Source organism: Coregonus clupeaformis, chromosome 20 (genome assembly GCF_020615455.1).
Source record: "Coregonus clupeaformis isolate EN_2021a chromosome 20, ASM2061545v1, whole genome shotgun sequence".
NCBI lineage: Eukaryota > Metazoa > Chordata > Actinopteri > Salmoniformes > Salmonidae > Coregonus > Coregonus clupeaformis.
The window spans coordinates 26,185,258-26,198,715 of NC_059211.1; positions in this window are offsets into that span (position 1 = coordinate 26,185,258).

The following is a 13,458-nucleotide window of genomic DNA, read 5'->3' on the forward strand; positions in this document are numbered from 1 at the left end:
CTGGAACCAACAGGACCCTGAACAGCTTCTACCCCCAAGCCATAAGACTGCTAAACAAGACTGCTAAATAGCTAGTCAAATGGCTACCTGTACTCTTTTGCACTGACTCTAAGCACACACACTGGACTCTACCCACACACTCACAGATACTTACACTGACATCCCAACACACTCACATATACACACACACACACACTACATACGCATACTACACACATAACATGCGCACACACACAGACATTCACACACACACTTTCACATTCACCACATATGCTGATGCAACTGTCTATTATCTTTCCTGTTGCCTAGTCACTTTATCCCTATGTACATAGCTACCTCAATTACCTTGTACCCCTTCACATCGACTCGGTACTCGTACTCCCTGTATATAGCCATGTTATTACCTCGTACCTCTTCACAGCAACTCGATACTGGTACTCCCTGTATATAGCCATGTTAATACTACTCTCTGTATATAATCATGTTATTTTCTACTCCCTGTATATAGCCATGTTATTTTCTACTCCCTGTATATAGCCATGTTATTTTCTACTCCCTGTATATAGCCATGTTATTTTTATATCGTTATTGTTATTCATTATTCGCTGTGTATTTATTCCTCGTGTCACTTTTCCATTTTAATTTTAATTTTGTATATTTTTCTTCATTGTTGGAAAAGGGCCCGTAAGTCAGCATTTCACTGTTAGTCTACACCTGTTGTTTACCAAGCATGTGACAAATAACATGTGATTTGATTTGATCTTGTGAACGTAGAGTCATTGCTCTGCATGATCTGCTCAGGAAAAGCCCCGGCTGCTTAAGTGGAACACAGTCTCCCAAATCGACAGAGCAGCTCTGCTCATCGGTGCGTAAACCCCTTAAGTTTAACAGAACTTGTTTATGTCAGACCTATTTTTAGCAGCCATCCATCCACAAGCCATAATACTCTGTCGTTTTGGGGAGAAAACTATCCCCATTTGTTAGCCTCTGGGGCTGTATTTGTCATTTGTCTGTCTGTCGTTGTTGATTCAGACTGGTGGTGGTTCAGTAGCCGATTCATTCCTGCTGCTTATTCAGTCTGAGTCCCAAATGGCACCCTATTCCCTACATAGTGCGCTACTTTTGACCAGAGCCCTATTGGCCATGGTCAAAAGTAGTGCACTATATAGACAGCCTCAGTGTTATTTCTCTGGTGTCCGTGACTTGGAAGGCAGTGATTGAGTACTATGAGAACTGTATTCTGTGGAAACTAGCAGGGAATGGAGGGGCTTTCCTCCCTCCACACACGATGATGATTGATAAATATTACTCTTGGGGCGGGAGTCTTCACTCAGTGTGTTAATGATGGGGACATGATGAGGAGAGAGGAGAGTTGGAGAGTTGGAGACTTCCGTGAGCAAAACCTTCCACTGCCTCTAAGTGCTTTACTGACTGCATGGCTGCTGCTGCTACTCAGTCAGTACACTATATTCAGTGTCAGTGGATTAGGCTTTCAATCTTAAGTGACTGATGGTTTTCGGTTAAAAGGGAGCTTTTGTTACCTTCATATGGTATCTATTTGATTAATAAATAGTCACATTTGCTGAAAGAAACATGGAATCACACACACTCTTGGGCTGTTACGTAATCTAATTTATTGTATATTCCAAGGTCCCAACTCTCTAGTCTCTGGTCTCCATACAGTAGCTTTAAAGACGCGTGTTGGAATGGTTGACTATGGGCTAATCTGTGAGTACATACAGTATGCAAATATACAGTATAACACGTGATGGGATGAAACATAAGTGTAATGTAAAGGAGAGAGAGAGAGTGTGTGGCCTGATCGACCCCTGGTCTGTAGTGACTCCCATAGGGGCCTCTGTGTGTGGAAACAGGTGTGTGTGTATGTGTGTGTGTGTGCGTGCCTGTGGCTTGAGGCCTGTCTCCCTCTCCTTCCCTGGTTCAAAGGGCTAGAGATGGTCTACTGTGCTTCAGTCTAATCCAATCAACACACGTGTAACCATTACGTTCTCAACAGAACCATGTTATCAAGCCCCAGTTGATTAACCCTGCATATACTCAGAGGCGTAACTAGTTATCAGATCAACCCTCTAGCCATGCTTTGTGTTCACAGCTAAGGCCTAGTGATTCACTGAACCAGTGTCTTCTTAAAGTCCCCTTGGTTCTCAGCCAAAATTAACAAACCCGACCTTCCCACTCCTCCATCTCTGCTGAATAAACAAACCTACCTATCCTTGCCCATTGTGTTGAGAAACACTCAGTGACTATGAAAACCTGACAATCACCTCCTTCACTGTGCTGTTCCAGAGGCATCTATCTGTCAACACAGTGTCAGGGGCTTTTCTCACAGTCAGCCAAGGGCTTTTACACAGGACAGGTCGTGACTGATCACCGGTCAATGAGTGGGTGGATGATTTAAAGAGGCCTCAAGGTTTATTTATAACGTTGTACAGTCTTCATGTGTAATGATACCACAATCAACTCTATGAGTGGCACAGCGGTCTTAAGGCACTGCATCTCAGTGCTTGAGGCGTCACTACAGACCCTCTGGTTCGATTCCAGGCTGTATCACAACCGGCCGTGATTGGGAGTCCCATAGGGGCGGCGCACAATTGGCCCAGCGTCGTCCGGGTTTGGCCGGTGTAGGCCGTCATTGTAAATAAGAATTTGTTCTTAACTGACTTGCCTGGTCAAATAAAATAAAATAAAAAATAGACACTAGCTTATGATCTAGTTGAAAACATTAGCATGAGTCCATCATGTCCTCTACTTCCTGTCCACCATTTAGATTTTCTGCCCCCTATACGTTATTATAAAAGTGATCTAAATCCGTCAGTGCTGTCTCTGTATCTGTGTGATAAGGAATTACGTTTTGAAATTCACATCCATCTAGTTGTTTTAGTTTTTTTAGTTTTTCCGTGAAATATGACACACACAGGCTTTGGGTGTAAATGTTACATCGCAATCACTACCGCTGTCTCTGATTGAATTGTGTCCTACCCGTCAACATGCTGCCTCTCCGACGTCTGTGATGATCCAAGTCTCTCAGTGTTGTAACAGGAGAGAGCCATCTGTAAATACGTGTTCAAAGCAACATACTTACATCTTAGATGTCCAACATTTGGCAGAGCACCAGTGTGAGTAACCCAATGAGCTATCAGCAATAAAGGGGATACAAGGCACTCAAGCATGATTGACAAGGTAAAATCTTTCCTGTCCTGAATGATTTTCCTTAGCATTGCACTTCTCTCTTTCTTTCTACCCTTCTCTCTCAGTCTTTCTGTCCTGGGGCTCTGTGGGGTATGTTTGTGTTTGTGAACAGAGCCCCAGGACCAGCTTGCTTAGGGGACTCTTCTCCAGGTTAATCTCTCTGTAGGTGAGGGATTTGTTATGGAAGGTTTGGGAATCGCTTTCTTTTAGGTGATTGTAGAATTTAACGGCTCTTTTCTGGATTTTGATAATTAGTGGGTATTGGCCAAATTCTGCTCAGCATGCATTTATTGTTGTTTTACGTGGTACACAGAGGATATTTTTGCAGAATTCTGCATGCAGATTCTCAATTTGGTGTTTGTCCCATTTTGTGAATTCTTGGTTGGTGAGCAGACCGCAGACCTCACAACCATAAAGGGTTCTATAACTTGTGATGGAGAGTTTAATGTTGGAGCTTTTCTATTCTATACATTTCTATGTTCTATGTTTGTGCTTTTCTATGAACCAATTTCTGTGTTCATGCAAGTGACTGACTGAACGAATCCTCACTATGAGTAGCTGCAATTTGGCAGTACGCCCAGACCTTTCTTTTGAGAATGGAAGATATCTCAGTTGCAAGGTCTCAGCTTAGAGAGAAGAAGCCTCGTGAGGTATTGGTCTGTCACATGAATGAAACAAAACGGTAATTATGTATGTATTATGCTAAATCATACAAATATAACTTGTCTGTGTATAGCCGTATATAAGACAACTGCTGGGACGGCCCCAGCAGAGCTTGTGATTGACATGTGTACTATGGTGAATTGAGTTGGTTGGAACCTCTCCACCGCGCTGACTATAAACAATGATTAATTTAAGATTGACTTCGAGTGTCCCTGTGTAAGAATTTCCACAACAAACTGATTCAAGTATTTTTAGCCAGATCCTAATTGGTATGTCAAATTTTATGTTCCTTTTGATGGCATAGAAGGCCCTTCTTGCCTTGTCTCTCAGATCGTTCACAGCTTTGTGGAAGCTACCTGTGGCGCTGATGTTTAGGCCGAGGTATCTATAGTTTTTTTGTGTGCTCTAGGGCAACGGTGTCTAGATGGAATTTTATTTGTGGTCCTGGCAACTGGACCTTTTTTGGAGCACCATTATTTTTCCCCCAACACCACTTTCCATCGATTTGTATAGCAGGCCCTCATGCGAAATTGAGTCAAGAGCTTTTGTGAAATCAACAAAGCATGAGAAGACTTTGCCTTTGTTATGGTTTGTTCTTTGTCAATTAGGGTGTGCAGGGTGAGTACGTGGTAATTTGTTAAAAAGTCAATTTGACGTCTACTCAGTACATTGTTTTCACTGAGGAAATGTACGAGTCTGCTGTTAATGATAATGCAGAGGATCTTCCCACTGTAGTTATAAGGGTCAAATTTGTCTCCACTTTTGTGAATTGGGGTGATCAGTCCTTGGTTCCAAATATTGGGGAAGATGCCAGAGCTAAGGATGATGTTAAATAGTTTAAGTATAGCCAATTGGAATTTGTGGTCTGTATATTTTATAATTTCATTTAGGATACCATCAACACCACCAGCCTTTTTGGGTTGGTTTGTATTTTTTCCTGTTGTTCATTTACATTTTAGTCATTTAGCAGACGCTCTTATCCAGAGCGACATACAGTTAGTGAGTGCATACATTTTTCATACTGGCCCCCCGTGGGAAACGAACCCACAACCCTGGTGTTGCAAGCGCCATGCTCTACCAAATGAGCTACAGGGGACTACTTCATTCAATGAAATTCTGGTGTTCTGGTAGTCTTTAATAGTTTATTCTAAGATTTGTATATGATCATGTATATGTTTTTGCTGTTTGTTCTTTGTTATAGGGCCAAAAAGATTGGAGAAGTGGTTTACCCATACATCTCCGTTTTGGATAGATAACTCTTCCTGTTGTTGTTTGTTTAGTGTTTTCCAATTTTCCCAGAAGTGGTTAGAGTCTATGCATTCTTCAATTATATTGAGCTGATTTCTGACATGTTGTTCCTTCTTTTTCCGTAGTGTATTTCTGTATTGTTTTAGTGATTCACCATATTGGAGGCGTAGCCTCAGGTTTTCTGGGTCTCTATGTTTTTGGTTGTATAAGTTTCTCAATTTCTTTCTTAGGTTTTTGCATTCTTCATCAAACCATATGTCATTGAAGTTAATTTTCTTAGATTTTCTGCTTGAAATGTTTTGATTTGATAGGGAAGCTGAGAGGCCATGCAATTCAGTACTCTTCTCAAAAACAAAAGCAATTTAGGTCAAAAGAGTCCATACTAACAAAGGAAATAGAAGGTCTAACAGAGCAGATAGATAGCAATAAAAACTGTACCATAGAGGCTCAGAATAGGTTTGAGGAAAAGCAAATAGAAATGGAGGAATTTATTCAAGAAAGATCAAGTGTAATATATTATACAAATAAAGCAAACCTGATGGAATATGGGGAAAAATGCACCAAATTCTTTTTTAATCGTCAACATAGAAATGCTACCAAAAATAATTTACTGAAACTGGTTACAAATGACAGAGTCACCCATGATTCACCTAATTATATTTTGAAGGAGGAAGCAAAGTACTTTAAGCATATGTTTTCGTTTTAGTCTCCTCCATCTCCTCTAACCGGAGCTAATTGTATGGATTTTTTTTCTATTGATAATGTAAAATTAACAGCTGTACTGAAAGACTCATGTGAAGGCGAAATTACAGAGGAGGAGCTTCTTGATGCAATTAAAGCCTTCAAGTCCGGGAAAACTCCAGGGCTGGATGGCATACCAGTTGAGGTATACCAAACCTTTTTTGATATACTCAGAGGACCATTATTAGCATGTTTTAACCACTCCTATGTAAATGGTAGATTGTCAGACACTCAACAAGAAGGTCTGATTTCTTTATTACTGAAACAGGATACAAGTGGGAAATATAAAGATCCAGTCCATTAAAAAAATTGGAGGCCCCTTACACTTCAAAATATAATAATGTCGGACATTATTCATCCTAATCAGACAGGTTTTTACATGGACGATACATTGGAGATAATACACTGCTCAAAAAAATAAAGGGAACACTAAAATAACACATCCTAGATCTGAATGAATTAAATAATCTTATTAAATACTTTTTTCTTTACATAGTTGAATGTGCTGACAACAAAATCACACAAAAATTATCAATGGAAATCAAATTTATCAACCCATGGAGGTCTGGATTTGGAGTCACCCTCAAAATTAAAGTGGAAAACCACACTACAGGCTGATCCAACTTTGATGCAATGTCCTTAAAACAAGTCAAAATGAGGCTCAGTAGTGTGTGTGGCCTCCACGTGCCTGTATGACCTCCCTACAACGCCTGGGCATGCTCCTGATGAGGTGGCGTATGGTCTCCTGAGGGATCTTCTCCCAGACCTGGACTAAAGCATCCGCCAACTCCTGTACAGTCTGTGGCGCAACGTGGCGTTGGTGGATGGAGCGAGACATGATGTCCCAGGTGTGCTCAATTGGATTCAGGTCTGGGGAACGGGCGGGCCAGTCCATAGCATCAATGCCTTCCTCTTGCAGGAACTGCTGACACACTCCAGCCACATGAGGTCTAGCATTGTCTTGCATTAGGAGGAACCCAGGGCCAACCGCACCAGCATATGGTCTCACACGGGGTCTGAGGATCTCATCTCGGTACCTAATGGTAGTCAGGCTACCTCTGGCGAGCACATGGAGGGCTGTGCGGCTCCCCAAAGAAATGCCACCCCACACCATGACTGACCCACCGCCAAACCGGTCATGCTGGAGGATGTTGCAGGCAGCAGAACATTCTCCACGGCGTCTCCAGACTCTGTCACGTCTGTCACATGTGCTCAGTGTGAACCTGCTTTCATCTGTGAAGAGCACAGGGCGCCAGTGGCAAATTTGCCAATCTTGGTGTTCTCTGGCAAATGCCAAACGTCCTGCACGGTGTTGGGCTGTAAGCACAACCCCCATCTGTGGACGTCAGGCCCTCATACCACCCTCATGGAGTCTGTTTCTGACCGTTTGAGCAGACACATGCACATTTGTGGCCTGCTGGAGGTCATTTTGCAGGGCTCTGGTAGTGCTCCTCCTGCTCCTCCTTGCACAAAGGCGGAGGTAGCAGTCCTGCTGCTGGGTTGTTGCCCTCCTACGGCCTCCTCCACGTCTCCTGATGTACTGGCCTGTCTCCTGGTAGCGCCTCCATGCTCTGGACACTACGCTGACAGACACAGCAAACCTTCTTGCCACAGCTCGCATTGATGTGCCATCCTGGATGAGCTGCACTACCTGAGCCACTTGTGTGGGTTGTAGACTCCGTCTCATGCTACCACTAGAGTGAAAGCACCGCCAGCATTCAAAAGTGACCAAAACATCAGCCAGGAAGCATAGGAACTGAGAAGTGGTCTGTGGTCACCACCTGCAAACCAGTTCTTTATTGGGGGTGTTTTGCTAATTGCCTATAATTTCCACCTGTTGTCTATTCCATTTGCACAACAGCATGTGAAATGTATTGTCAATCAGTGTTGCTTCCTAAGTGGACAGTTTGATTTCACAGAAGTGTGATTGACTTGGAGTTACATTGTGTTGTTAAAGTGTTCCCTTTATTTTTTTGAGCAGTGTATAAGGCAAGTACTGGAAACAATAGAACACTATGAAAAATCTGGGAAACCAGGCCTGCTATTCATAGCTGACTTTGAAAAGGCTTTTGATAAAGTACGACTGGAGTTTATATATAAATGCCTGGAACATTTCAATTTCGGAGATTCTCTTATAAAATGGGTTAAAATCATGTATAGTAACCCTAGGTGTAAAATAGTAAACAATGGCTATTTCAGTTTTAAACTGTCAAGAGGATTAAAACAAGGTTTCCACTATCGGCATATCTATTTATTATGGCCATCGAAATGTTAGCGATTAAAATCAGATCCAACAATAATATCAAGGGATTAGAAATCCAGGGCTTAAAAACAAAGGTGTCATTGTACACTGATGATTCATATTTTCTCTTAAATCCACAATGTGGATCCATCCACAGCCTCATAGAGGATCTAGATACATGTTCTAACCTCTCTGGATTACAACCAGATTATGATGTGTACTATATTCCGTATTGGATCAATAAAAAATACAACTTTTTTTTTCATTATCGTGTAGTTTACCAATAAAATGGTCTGATGGTGATGTGGATATACTCGGTATACATATGCCGAAATAAAGAAATGATCTCACTCCAATACATTTTTATAGAAAGTTAGCAAAAATAGATAAGATCTTGCTACATGGAAAGGTAAATGTCTATTTGTTTATTTGTGGAAAAGTCACCCTGATTAACTCTTTAGTAATATCCCAGTTTACCTATATGCTTATGGTCTTGCCTACACCTAGCGACCTGTTTTTTAAATTATATGAGAAAAAAATATTACATTTGATTTGGAATGACAAGCCAGACAAAAGTAAACGGGCCTATTTTTATAATGAATATGAATTCGATGGGCAGAAATTATTAAATATTAAAGCATTAGACCTCTCACTAAAAGCTTCAGTCATACAAAAGTTATGCTTAAATCCAAACTGGTTCTCTAGCAAATTAGTAAGAATGTCTCACCCTATGTTCAAGAATGGCCTTTTTCCCTTTATTCAGATTACAACCTCTCACTTTCAGTTATTTGAAAAGGAAATAATCTCCCAAATATCACTATTTCTAAAACAATTGTGGTTAAACTCAAATATACTGATTGATAAAAAAACATTGTTTTTTGAAAGAATGTTTAAAAAAGGTGTAATCTTCATAAATTATATCATAGGTAGGACTGGTGGAGTTATGTCACACATGCAGCTAACAAACGCATATGGAAATGTCTGCTCTACCCAAAATTACAACCAACTAATTGCAGCATTACCGCAAAATGGAAGAGGAAAGTAGAAGGGGGAAAAAGTAAGGAGCTTGTCTGTCGGCCCTGCATTAAAGACCATAATAGGTTAAAGAAAATTGTGATAAATAAAATAGTATACCAGTTTCATTTAAGGACTAAATAATTGACTTAGAATTGTTCAATTTAAATTATTATGCAAAATTCTTGCAACCAATAAAATGTCATTTACAGTGGGGAAAAAAAGTATTTAGTCAGCCACCAATTGTGCAAGTTCTCCCACTTAAAAAGATGAGAGAGGCCTGTAATTTTCATCATAGGTACACGTCAACTATGACAGACAAATTGAGGAAAAAAAATCCAGAAAATCACATTGTAGGATTTTTTATGAATTTATTTGCAAATTATGGTGGAAAATAAGTATTTGGTCAATAACAAAAGTTTCTCAATACTTTGTTATATACCCTTTGTTGGCAATGACACAGGTCAAACGTTTTCTGTAAGTCTTCACAAGGTTTTCACACACTGTTGCTGGTATTTTGGCCCATTCCTCCATGCAGATCTCCTCTAGAGCAGTGATGTTTTGGGGCTGTCGCTGGGCAACACGGACTTTCAACTCCCCTCCAAAGATTTTCTATGGGGTTGAGATCTGGAGACTGGCTAGGCCACTCCAGGACCTTGAAATGCTTCTTACGAAGCCACTCCTTCGTTGCCCGGGCGGTGTGTTTGGGATCATTGTGATGCTGAAAGACCTAGCCACGTTTCATCTTCAATGCCCTTGCTGATGGAAGGAGGTTTTCACTCAAAATCTCACGATACATGGCCCCATTCATTCTTTCCTTTACACGGATCAGTCGTCCTGGTCCCTTTGCAGAAAAAGCCCCAAAGCATGATGTTTCCACCCCCATGCTTCACAGTAGGTATGGTGTTCTTTGGATGCAACTCAGCATTCTTTGTCCTCCAAACACGACGAGTTGAGTTTTTACCAAAAGTTCTATTTTGGTTTCATCTGACATTCTCCCAATCCTCTTCTGGATCATCCAAATGCACTCTAGCAAACTTCAGACGGGCCTGGACATGTACTGGCTTAAGCAGGGGACACGTCTCGCACTGCAGGATTTGAGTCCCTGGCGGCGTAGTGTGTTACTGATGGTAGGCTTTGTTACTTTGGTCCCAGCTCTCTGCAGGTCATTCACTAGGTCCCCCGTGTGGTTCTGGGATTTTTGCTCACCGTTCTTGTGATAATTTTGACCCCACGGGGTGAGATCTTGCGTGGAGCCCCAGATCGAGGGAGATTATCAGTGGTCTTGTATGTCTTCCATTTCCTAATAATTGCTCCCACAGTTGATTTCTTCAAACCAAGCTGCTTACCTATTGCAGATTCAGTCTTCCCAGCCTGGTGCAGGTCTACAATTTTGTTTCTGGTGTCCTTTGACAGCTCTTTGGTCTTGGCCATAGTGGAGTTTGGAGTGTGACTGTTTGAGGTTGTGGACAGGTGTCTTTTATACTGATAACAAGTTCAAACAGGTACCATTAATACAGGTAACGAGTGGAGGACAGAGGAGCCTCTTAAAGAAGAAGTTACAGGTCTGTGAGAGCCAGAAATCATGCTTGTTTGTAGGTGACCAAATACTTATTTTCCACCATAATTTGCAAATAAATTCATTAAAAATCCTACAATGTGATTTTCAGGATTTTTTTTCTCTCAATTTGTCTGTCATAGTTGACGTGTACCTATGATGAAAATTACAGGCCTCTCTCATCTTTTTAAGTGGGAGAACTTGCACAATTGGTGGCTGACTAAATACTTTTTTTCCCCACTGTATATGGGGGATACAATCTTCCCAGCTCTGCAGATTTTGCTGCGAAGAAACAGAATCATTAGATAATTTGTTCTGGTACTGTCCATATGTAGCTTGTTTTTGGTCACAGGTCCAGGAATGGCTGAAGAATTGCAATATTTACCTGGAGCTAACCCTGCAGATAGCACTACTGGGTGATTTGAAAAGTCATAGTCAATCGATCAATAATATAATAATACTTTTAGCAAAAATGTTTATTTTCAATTTACAATCTGTAGAAACAATGAGAATAGAAAGGTTCAGAACCTTTGTGAAACATCACAGCACAGTTGAAAAATATTTGGCAAATAGAAATCCTATATGGATGGTGTTAAGAGATAGATGGGAGGGGTTGAACAGAGCTGAAGGTTGGGACTAATAACAACAAGATAACTAATGTAAAACATACTGTGTCCATCTTACGTATATAGGTTATAGGTGAAGAACTTTTGTGAAAGAGCACAGTTTGAAAGATATGACAAATAGAAATCAAACCGGATGGACATCAGACATAGATGGGAGAGGTTGATGGTAGAGGAAGGACAGGAGTAAAAACAAACAAAATAGAACTATTGTAAAATAGACTGTGTCCATAAAATGTATATAGTCTGTATAAGCTGGAAGTAGAGTCATAAGTGTTGTTGTTCACTAGTTTACTCCAATTAGGGGAGGGGTGGTAGGGTTAGAAAGTAATAAAGGAAAATATACACTACCGGTCAAAAGTTTTAGAACACCTACTCATTCAAGGGTTTTTCTTTATTTATACTATTTTCTACATTGTAGAATAATAGTGAAGACATCAAAACTATGAAATAACACATATGGAATCATGTAGTAACAAAAAGTGTTATATATACAGTGAGGAAAAAAAGTATTTGATCCCCTGCTGATTTTGTACGTTTGCCCACTGACAAAGAAATGATCAGTCTATAATTTTAATGGTAGGTTTATTTATAATAATAATACACCGTTTAACAGACACATTTTTCCAAAGCGACTTACAGTCATGTGTGCATACATTTTTACGTATGGGTGGTCCCGGGGATCGAACCCACTACCCTGGCATTACAAGCGCCATGCTCTACCAATTGAGCTACAGAGGTGACAGAAAAACGCATGTCAAAAATGTTATAAATTGATTTGCATTTTAATGAGGGAAATAAGTATTTGACCCCTCTGCAAAACATGACTTAGTACTTGGTGGCAAAACCCTTGTTGGCAATCACAGAGGTCAGACGTTTCTTGTAGTTGGCCACCAGGTTTGCACACATCTCAGGAGGGATTTTGTCCCACTCCTCTTTGCAGAACTTCTCCAAGTCATTAAGGTTTTTGAGGCTGATGTTTGGCAACTCGAACCTTCAGCTCCCTCCACAGATTTTCTATGGGATTAAGGTCTGGAGACTGGTTAGGCCACTCCAGGACCTTAATGTGCTTCTTCTTGAGCCACTCCTTTGTTGCCTTGGCCATGTGTTTTGGGTCATTGTCATGCTGGAATACACATCCACGACCCATTTTCAATGCCCTGGCTGAGGGAAGGAGGTTCTCACCCAAGATTTGACAGTACATGGCCCCGTCCATCGTCCCTTTGATGCGGTGAAGTTGTCCTGTCCCCTTAGCAGAAAAACACCCCCAAAGCATAATGTTTCCACCTCCATGTTTGACGTGGGGATGGTGTTCTTGGGGTCATAGGCAGCATTCCTCCTCCTCCAAACACGGCGAGTTGAGTTGATGCCAAAGAGCTCGATTTTGGTCTCATCTGACCACAACACTTTCACCCAGATCTCCTCTGAATCATTCAGATGTTCAGTGGCAAACTTCAGACGGGCATGTACAGTGGGGAGAACAAGTATTTGATACACTGCTGATTTTGCAGGTTTTCCAACTTACAAAGCATGTAGAGGTCTGTAATTTGTATCATAGGTACACTTCAACTGTGATAGACAGAATCTAAAACAAAAATCCAGAAAATCATATTGTATAATTTTTAAGTAATTAATTTGTATTGTATTGCATGACATAAGTATTTGATCACCTACCAACCAGTAAGAATTCTGGTTCTCACAGATCTGTTAGTTTTTCTTTAAGAAGCCCTCCTGTTCTCCACTCATTACCTGGAATAACTGCACCTGTTTGAACTCGTTACCTGTATAAAAGACACCTGTCCACACACTCAATCAAACAGACTCCAACCTCTCCACAATGGCCAAGACCAGAGAGCTGTGTAAGGACATCAGGGATAAAATTGTAGACCTGCACAAGGCTGGTATGGGCTACAGGACAATAGGCAAGCAGCTTGGTGAGAAGGCAACAACTGCTGGCGCAATTATTAGAAAATGGAAGAAGTTCAAGATGACGGTCAATCACCCTCGGTCTGGGGCTCCATGCAAGATCTCACCTCGTGGGGCATCAATAATCATGAGGAAGGTGAGGGATCAGCCCAGAACTACACGGCAGGACCTGGTCAATGACCTGAAGAGAGCTGGGACCACAGTCTCAAAGAAAACCATTAGTAACACAGTAC